We start from the raw sequence: 11,159 nt of genomic DNA on the forward strand, positions 1-11,159 counted from the left end.
ACACACATCCCCTGCCTCCCTGCACATCACACACATCCCCTGCCTCCCTGCACATCACACACACATCCCCTGCCCTCCCTGCACATCACACACATCCCCCTGCCTCCCTGCACATCACACACATTCCCCTGCCTCCTGCACATCACACACATCCCCTGCCTCCCTGCACATCACACACATCCCCTGCCTCCCTGCACATCACACAACATCCCCTGCCTCCCTGCACATCACACACACATCCCCTGCCTCCCTGCACATCACACACACATCCCCTGCCTCCCTGCACGTCACACACACATCCCCTGCCTCCCTGCACATCACACACATCCCCTGCCTCCCTGCACATCCACACACATCCCCTGCCTCCCTGCACATCACACACATCCCCTGCCTCCCTGCACATCACACACCATCCCCTGCCTCCCTGCACATCACAACACACATCCCCCTGCCTCCCTGCACATCAACCACACATCCCCTGCCTCCCTGCACATCAACCACACATCCCCCTGCCTCCCTGCACATCACACACATCCCCTGCCTCCCTGCACATCACACACACATCCCCTGCCTCCCTGCACATCACACACACATCCCCTGCCTCCCTGCACATCACACACATCCCCTGCCTCCCTGCACATCACACACACATCCCCTGCCTCCCTGCACATCACACACATCCCCTGCCTCCCTGCCACATCACACACATCCCCTGCCTCCCTGCACATCACACACATCCCCTGCCTCCCTGCACATCACACACATCCCCCTGCCTCCCTGCACATCACACACACATCCCCTGCCTCCCTGCACATCACACAACATCCCCTGCCTCCCTGCACATCACACACATCCCCTGCCTCCCTGCACATCACACACATCCCCTGCCTCCCTGCAAATCACACACATCCCCTGCCTCCCTGCACATCACACACACATCCCCTGCCTCCCTGCACATCACACACATCCCCTGCCTCCCTGCACATCACACACATCCCTGCCTCCCTGCACATCACACACATCCCCTGCCTCCCTGCACATCACACACATCCCCCTGCCTCCCTGCACATCACACACACATCCCCTGCCTCCCTGCACATCACACACATCCCCTGCCTCCCTGCACATCACACACCATCCCCTGCCTCCCTGCACATCACACACATCCCCTGCCTCCCTGCACATCACACACATCCCCTGCCTCCCTGCACATCACACACATCCCCTGCCTCCCTGCACATCACACACATCCCCTGCCTCCCTGCACATCACACACATCCCCTGCCTCCCTGCACATCACACACACATCCCCTGCCTCCCTGCACATCACCACACATCCCCTGCCTCCCTGCACATCACACACATCCCCTGCCTCCCTGCACATCACACACATCCCCTGCCTCCTGCACATCACACACATCCCCCTGCCTCCCTGCACATCACACACATCCCCTGCCTCCCTGCACATCACACACATCCCCTGCCTCCTGCACATCACACACACATCCCCTGCCTCCCTGCACATCACACACATCCCCTGCCTCCCTGCACATCACACACATCCCTGCCTCCCTGCACATCACACACATCCCCTGCCTCCCTGCACATCACACACATCCCCTGCCTCCCTGCACATCACACACATCCCCTGCCTCCCTGCACATCACACACATCCCTGCCTCCCTGCACATCACACACATCCCCTGCCTCCCTGCACATCACACACATCCCCTGCCTCCCTGCACATCACACACATCCCCTGCCTCCCTGCACATCACACACATCCCCTGCCCTCCCTGCACATCACACACATCCCTGCCTCCCTGCACATCACACATCCCCTGCCTCCCTGCACATCACACACACATCCCCTGCCTCCCTGCACATCACACACACATCCCCTGCCTCCTGCACATCACACACATCCCCTGCCTCCCTGCACATCACACACATCCCCTGCCTCCCTGCACATCAACACACATCCCCTGCCTCCCTGCACATCACACACATCCCCTGCCTCCCTGCACATCACACACATCCCCTGCCTCCCTGCACATCACACACATCCCCTGCCTCCCTGCACATCACACACATCCCCTGCCTCCCTGCACATCACACACATTCCCCTGCCTCCCTGCACATCACACACATCCCCTGCCTCCCTGCACATCACACACATCCCCTGCCTCCCTGCACATCACACACATCCCCTGCCTCCCTGCACATCACACACACATCCCCTGCCTCCCTGCACATCACACACATCCCCTGCCTCCCTGCACATCACACACATCCCTGCCTCCCTGCACATCACACACATCCCCTGCCTCCCTGCACATCACACACATCCCTGCCTCCCTGCACATCACACACATCCCCTGCCTCCCTGCACATCACACACATCCCCTGCCTCCCTGCACATCACACACACATCCCCTGCCTCCCTGCACATCACACACATCCCCTGCCTCCCTGCACATCACACACATCCCCTGCCTCCCTGCACATCACACACACATCCCCTGCCTCCTGCACATCACACACATCCCCCTGCCTCCCTGCACATCACACACACATCCCCTGCCTCCCTGCACATCACACACATCCCCTGCCTCCCTGCACATCACACACACATCCCCTGCCTCCCTGCACATCACACACATCCCCTGCCTCCTGCACATCACACACATCCCTGCCCTCCCTGCACATCACACACATCCCCTGCCTCCCTGCACATCACACACATCCCCTGCCTCCCTGCACATCACACACATCCCCTGCCTCCCTGCACATCACACACATCCCCTGCCTCCCTGCACATCACACACATCCCCTGCCTCCCTGCACATCACACACATCCCTGCCTCCCTGCACATCACACACATCCCCTGCCTCCCTGCACATCACACACATCCCCTGCCTCCCTGCACATCACACACACATCCCCTGCCTCCCTGCACATCACACACATCCCCTGCCTCCCTGCACATCACACACATCCCTGCCTCCCTGCACATCACACACATCCCCTGCCTCCTGCACATCACACACATCCCCTGCCTCCCTGCACATCACACACATCCCTGCCTCCCTGCACATCACACACATCCCCCTGCCTCCCTGCACATCACACACACATCCCCTGCCTCCCTGCACATCACACACACATCCCCTGCCTCCCTGCACATCACACACATCCCCTGCCTCCCTGCACATCACACACATCCCCTGCCCTCCCTGCACATCACACACATCCCCTGCCTCCCTGCACATCACACACATCCCCTGCCTCCCTGCACATCACACACATCCCCTGCCTCCCTGCACATCACACACACATCCCCTGCCTCCCTGCACATCACACACATCCCCTGCCTCCCTGCACATCACACACATCCCCTGCCTCCCTGCACATCACACACATCCCCTGCCTCCCTGCACATCACACACATCCCCTGCCTCCCTGCACATCACACACATCCCCTGCCTCCCTGCACATCACACACATCCCCTGCCTCCCTGCACATCACACACACATCCCCTGCCTCCCTGCACATCACACACACATCCCTGCCTCCCTGCACATCACACACATCCCCTGCCTCCCTGCACATCACACACATCCCTGCCTCCCTGCACATCACACACATCCCCTGCCTCCCTGCACATCACACACATCCCCTGCCTCCCTGCACATCACACACATCCCCTGCCTCCCTGCACATCACACACATCCCCTGCCTCCCTGCACATCACACACACATCCCCTGCCTCCCTGCACATCACACACATCCCCTGCCTCCCTGCACATCACACACATCCCCTGCCTCCCTGCACATCACACACATCCCCTGCCTCCTGCACATCACACACATCCCCTGCCTCCCTGCACATCACACACATCCCCTGCCTCCCTGCACATCACACACATCCCCTGCCTCCCTGCACATCACACACATCCCCTGCCTCCCTGCACATCACACACATCCCCTGCCTCCCTGCACATCACACACATCCCCTGCCTCCCTGCACATCACACACATCCCCTGCCTCCCTGCACATCACACACATCCCCTGCCTCCCTGCACATCACACACATCCCCTGCCTCCCTGCACATCACACACATCCCCTGCCTCCCTGCACATCACACACACATCCCCTGCCTCCCTGCACATCACACACACATCCCCTGCCTCCCTGCACATCACACACATCCCCTGCCTCCCTGCACATCACACACATCCCCTGCCTCCCTGCACATCACACACATCCCCTGCCTCCCTGCACATCACACACACATCCCCTGCCTCCCTGCACATCACACACATCCCCTGCCTCCCTGCACATCACACACATCCCCTGCCTCCCTGCACATCACACACATCCCCTGCCTCCCTGCACATCACACACATCCCCTGCCTCCCTGCACATCACACACATCCCTGCCTCCCTGCACATCACACACATCCCCTGCCTCCCTGCACATCACACACACATCCCCTGCCTCCCTGCACATCACACACACATCCCCTGCCTCCCTGCACATCACACACACATCCCTGCCTCCCTGCACATCACACACACATCCCCTGCCTCCCTGCACATCACACACATCCCTGCCTCCCTGCACATCACACACATCCCTGCCTCCCTGCACATCACACACATCCCCTGCCTCCCTGCACATCACACACATCCCCTGCCTCCCTGCACATCACACACACATCCCCTGCCTCCCTGCACATCACACACACATCCCTGCCTCCTGCACATCACACACATCCCTGCCTCCCTGCACATCACACACATCCCCTGCCTCCCTGCACATCACACACATCCCCTGCCTCCCTGCACATCACACACATCCCCTGCCTCCCTGCACATCACACACATCCCCTGCCTCCCTGCACATCACACACATCCCTGCCTCCCTGCACATCACACACATCCCCTGCCTCCTGCACATCACACACATCCCTGCCTCCCTGCACATCACACACATCCCCTGCCTCCCTGCACATCACACACATCCCCTGCCTCCCTGCACATCACACACATCCCCTGCCTCCCTGCACATCACACACATCCCTGCCTCCCTGCACATCACACATCCCCTGCCTCCCTGCACATCACACACACATCCCCTGGCCTCCTGCACATCACAACACATCCCCTGCCTCCCTGCACATCACACACATCCCCTGCCTCCCTGCACATCACACACACATCCCCTGCCTCCCTGCACATCACACACATCCCCTGCCTCCCTGCACATCACACACATCCCTGCCTCCCTGCACATCACACACCATCCCCTGCCTCCCTGCACATCACACACATCCCCTGCCTCCCTGCACATCACACACATCCCCTGCCTCCCTGCACATCACACACATCCCCTGCCTCCCTGCACATCACACACATCCCCTGCCTCCCTGCACATCACACACATCCCTGCCTCCCTGCACATCACACACATCCCCTGCCTCCCTGCACATCACACACACCCCTGCCTACCTGCACATCACACACATCCCCTGCCTCCCTGCACATCACACACACATCCCCTGCCTCCCTGCACATCACACAACATCCCCTGCCTCCCTGCACATCACACACATCCCCTGCCTCCCTGCACATCACACACATCCCCTGCCATCCCTGCACATCACACACATCCCCTGCCTCCCTGCACATCACACACATCCCCTGCCTCCTGCACATCACACACATCCCCTGCCTCCCTGCACATCACACACATCCCCTGCCTCCCTGCACATCACACACATCCCCTGCCTCCCTGCACATCACACACATCCCTGCCTCCCTGCACATCACACACATCCCCTGCCTCCCTGCACATCACACACATCCCCTGCCTCCCTGCACATCACACACATCCCCTGCCTCCCTGCACATCACACACACATCCCCTGCCTCCCTGCACATCACACACATCCCCTGCCTACCTGCACATCACACACATCCCCTGCCTCCCTGCACATCACACACATCCCCTGCCTCCCTGCACATCACACACATCCCTGCCTCCCTGCACATCACACATCCCCTGCCTCCCTGCACATCACACACATCCCCTGCCTCCCTGCACATCACACACACATCCCCTGCCTCCCTGCACATCACACACATCCCCTGCCTCCTGCACATCATACACATCCCCTGCCTCCCTGCACATCACACACATCCCCTGCCTCCCTGCACATCACACACATCCCCTGCCTCCCTGCACATCACACACATCTCCCTGCCTCCCTGCACATCACACACATCCCCTGCCTCCTGCACATCACACACATCCCCTGCCTCCTGCACATCACACACACATCCCTGCCTCCCTGCACATCACACACACATCCCCTGCCTCCCTGCACATCACACACATCCCCTGCCTCCCTGCACATCACACACATCCCCTGCCTCCCTGCACATCACACACATCCCCTGCCTCCCTGCACATCACACACATCCCCTGCCTCCCTGCACATCACACACATCCCCTGCCTCCCTGCACATCACACACACATCCCCTGCCTCCCTGCACATCACACACACATCCCCTGCCTCCCTGCACATCACACACATCCCCTGCCTACCTGCACATCACACACATCCCCTGCCTCCCTGCACATCACACACATCCCCTGCCTCCCTGCACATCACACACATCCCCTGCCTCCCTGCACATCACACACATCCCCTGCCTCCCTGCACATCACACACACATCCCCTGCCTCCCTGCACATCACACACATCCCCTGCCTACCTGCACATCACACACATCCCCTGCCTCCCTGCACATCACACACATCCCCTGCCTCCCTGCACATCACACACATCCCCTGCCTCCCTGCACATCACACACATCCCTGCCTCCCTGCACATCACACACATCCCCTGCCTCCCTGCACATCACACACACATCCCCTGCCTCCCTGCACATCACACACACATCCCCTGCCTCCCTGCACATCACACACATCCCCTGCTCCCTGCACATCACACACATCCCCTGCCTCCCTGCACATCACACACATCCCCTGCCTCCCTGCACATCACACACATCCCCTGCCTCCCTGCACATCACACACATCCCCTGCTCCCTGCACATCACACACATCCCCTGCCTCCCTGCACATCACACACATCCCCTGCCTCCCTGCACATCACACACACATCCCCTGCCTCCCTGCACATCACACACATCCCCTGCCTCCCTGCACATCACACACACATCCCCTGCCTCCCTGCACATCACACACATCCCCTGCCTCCCTGCACATCACACACACATCCCTGCCTCCCTGCACATCACACACATCCCCTGCCTCCCTGCACATCACACACATCCCCTGCCTCCCTGCACATCACACACACATCCCCTGCCTCCCTGCACATCACACACATCCCCTGCCTCCCTGCACATCACACACATCCCCTGCCTCCCTGCACATCACACACATCCCCTGCCTCCCTGCACATCACACAACATCCCCTGCCTCCCTGCACATCACACACATCCCCTGCCTCCCTGCACATCACACACATCCCCTGCCTACCTGCACATCACACACATCCCCTGCCTCCCTGCACATCTCACACACATCCCCTGCCTCCCTGCACATCACACACATCCCCTGCCTCCCTGCACATCACACACACATCCCCTGCCTCCCTGCACATCACACACATCCCCTGCCTCCCTGCACATCACACACATCCCCTGCCTCCCTGCACATCACACACATCCCCTGCTCCCTGCACATCACACACCTCCCCTGCCTCCCTGCACATCACACACACATCCCCATGCCTCCCTGCACATCACACACATCCCCTGCCTCCCTGCACATCACACACATCCCCTGCCTCCCTGCACATCACACACATCCCCTGCCTCCCTGCACATCACACACATCCCCTGCCTCCCTGCACATCACACACATCCCCTGCCTCCCTGCACATCACACACATCCCCTGCCTCCCTGCACATCACACACATCCCCTGCCTCCCTGCACATCACACACATCCCCTGCCTCCCTGCACATCACACACATCCCTGCCTCCCTGCACGTCACACACATCCCCTGCCTCCCTGCACATCACACACATCCCCTGCCTCCCTGCACATCACACACATCCCCTGCCTCCCTGCACATCACACACATCCCCTGCCTCCCTGCACATCACACACACATCCCCCTGCCTCCCTGCACATCACACACACATCCCCTGCCTCCCTGCACATCACACACATCCCCTGCCTCCTGCACATCACACACATCCCCTGCCTCCCTGCACATCACACACATCCCCTGCCTCCCCTGCACATCACACACATCCCCTGCCTCCCTGCACATCACACACATCCCTGCCTCCCTGCACATCACACACATCCCCTGCCTCCCTGCACATCACACACATCCCCTGCCTCCCTGCACATCACACACATCCCCTGCCTCCCTGCACATCACACACATCCCCTGCCTCCCTGCACATCACACACACATCCCCTGCCTCCCTGCACATCACATCCTGCCTCCTGCACATCACACACACATCCCCTGCCTCCCTGCACATCACACACATCCCTGCCTCCCTGCACATCACACACATCCCCTGCCTCCCTGCACATCACACACATCCCCTGCCTCCTGCACATCACACACATCCCCTGCCTCCCTGCACATCACACACATCCCCTGCCTCCCTGCACATCACACACACATCCCCTGCCTCCTGCACATCACACACACATCCCTGCCTCCCTGCACATCACACACACATCCCCTGCCTACCTGCACATCACACACATCCCCTGCCTCCCTGCACATCACACACACCCCTGCCTCCCTGCACATCACACACACCCCTGCCTCCCTGCACATCACACACACATCCCCTGCCTCCCTGCACATCACACACACATCCCCTGCCTACCTGCACATCACACACATCCCCTGCCTCCCTGCACATCACACACACATCCCCTGCCTCCCTGCACATCACACACACCCCCTGCCTCCCTGCACAACACACACATCCCCTGCCTCCCTGCACATCACACACATCCCCTGCCTCCTGCACATCACACACACATCCCCTGCCTCCCTGCACATCACACACATCCCCTGCCTCCCTGCACATCACACACATCCCCTGCCTCCCTGCACATCACACACATCCCCTGCCTCCCTGCACATCACACACATCCCCTGCCTCCCTGCACATCACACACATCCCTGCCTCCCTGCACATCACACACATCCCCTGCCTCCTGCACATCACACACACATCCCCTGCCTCCCTGCACATCACACACATCCCCTGCCTCCCTGCACATCACACACATCCCCTGCCTCCCTGCACATCACACACACATCCCCTGCCTCCCTGCACATCACACACATCCCTGCCTCCCTGCACATCACACACATCCCCTGCCTTCCTGCACATCACACACATCCCCTGCCTCCCTGCACATCACACACATCCCCTGCCTCCCTGCACATCACACACACATCCCTGCCTCCCTGCACATCACACACACATCCCCTGCCTCCCTGCACGTCACACACATCCCCTGCCTCCCTGCACAGTCACACACATCCCCTGCCTCCCTGCACATCACACACATCCCCTGCCTCCCTGCACATCACACACATCCCTGCCTCCCTGCACATCACACACATCCCCTGCCTACCTGCACATCACACACATCCCCTGCCTCCCTGCACATCACACACATCCCCTGCCTCCCTGCACATCACACACATCCCCTGCCTCCCTGCACATCACACACATCCCTGCCTCCCTGCACATCACACACATCCCCTGCCTCCCTGCACATCACACACATCCCCTGCCTCCCTGCACATCACACACATCCCCTGCCTCCCTGCCATCACACACATCCCCTGCCTCCCTGCACATCACACACATCCCTGCCTCCCTGCACATCACACACACTTCCCCTGCCTCCCTGCACATCACACACATCCCCTGCCTCCCTGCACATCACACACATCCCCTGCCTCCCTGCACATCACACACATCCCCTGCCTCCTGCACATCACACACATCCCCTGCCTACCTGCACATCACACACACATCCCCTGCCTCCCTGCACATCACACACATCCCCTGCCTCCCTGCACATCACACACACATCCCCCTGCCTCCCTGCACATCACACACATCCCCTGCCTCCCTGCACATCACACACATCCCCTGCCTCCCTGCACATCACACACATCCCCTGCCTCCCTGCACATCACACACATCCCCTGCCTCCCTGCACATCACACACATCCCCTGCCTCCCTGCACATCACACACATCCCCTGCCTCCCTGCACATCACACACATCCCCTGCCTCCCTGCACATCACACACATCCCCTGCCTCCTGCACATCACACACATCCCCTGCCTCCCTGCACATCACACACATCCCCTGCCTCCCTGCACATCACACACATCCCCTGCCTCCCTGCACATCACACACATCCCCTGCCTCCCTGCACATCACACACATCCCCTGCCTCCCTGCACATCACACACATCCCTGCCTCCTGCACATCACACACACCCCTTCTCCTGCACATCACACACATCCCTGCCTCCCTGCACATCACACACATCCCCTGCCTCCCTGCACATTACACACACATCCCCTGCCTCCCTGCACATCACACACATCCCCTGCCTCCCTGCACATCACACACATCCCCTGCCTCCCTGCACATCACACACACATCCCCTGCCTCCCTGCACATCACACACATCCCCTGCCTCCCTGCACATACACACACATCCCCTGCCCTCCCTGCCACATCACACACATCCCCTGCCTCCCTGCACATCACACACATCCCCTGCCTCCCTGCACATCACACACATCCCCTGCCTCCCTGCACATCACACACATCCCCTGCCTCCCTGCACATCCACACACACATCCCCTGCCTCCCTGCACATCACACACACATCCCCTGCCTCCCTGCACATCACACACACATCCCCTGCCTCCCTGCACATCACACACATCCCCTTGCCTCCCTGCACATCACACACATCCCCTGCCTCCCTGCACATCACACACATCCCTGCCTCCCTGCACATCACACACATCCCTCT

Source organism: Ascaphus truei, chromosome 7 (genome assembly GCF_040206685.1).
Source record: "Ascaphus truei isolate aAscTru1 chromosome 7, aAscTru1.hap1, whole genome shotgun sequence".
Classification (NCBI taxonomy): Eukaryota; Metazoa; Chordata; class Amphibia; order Anura; family Ascaphidae; genus Ascaphus; species Ascaphus truei.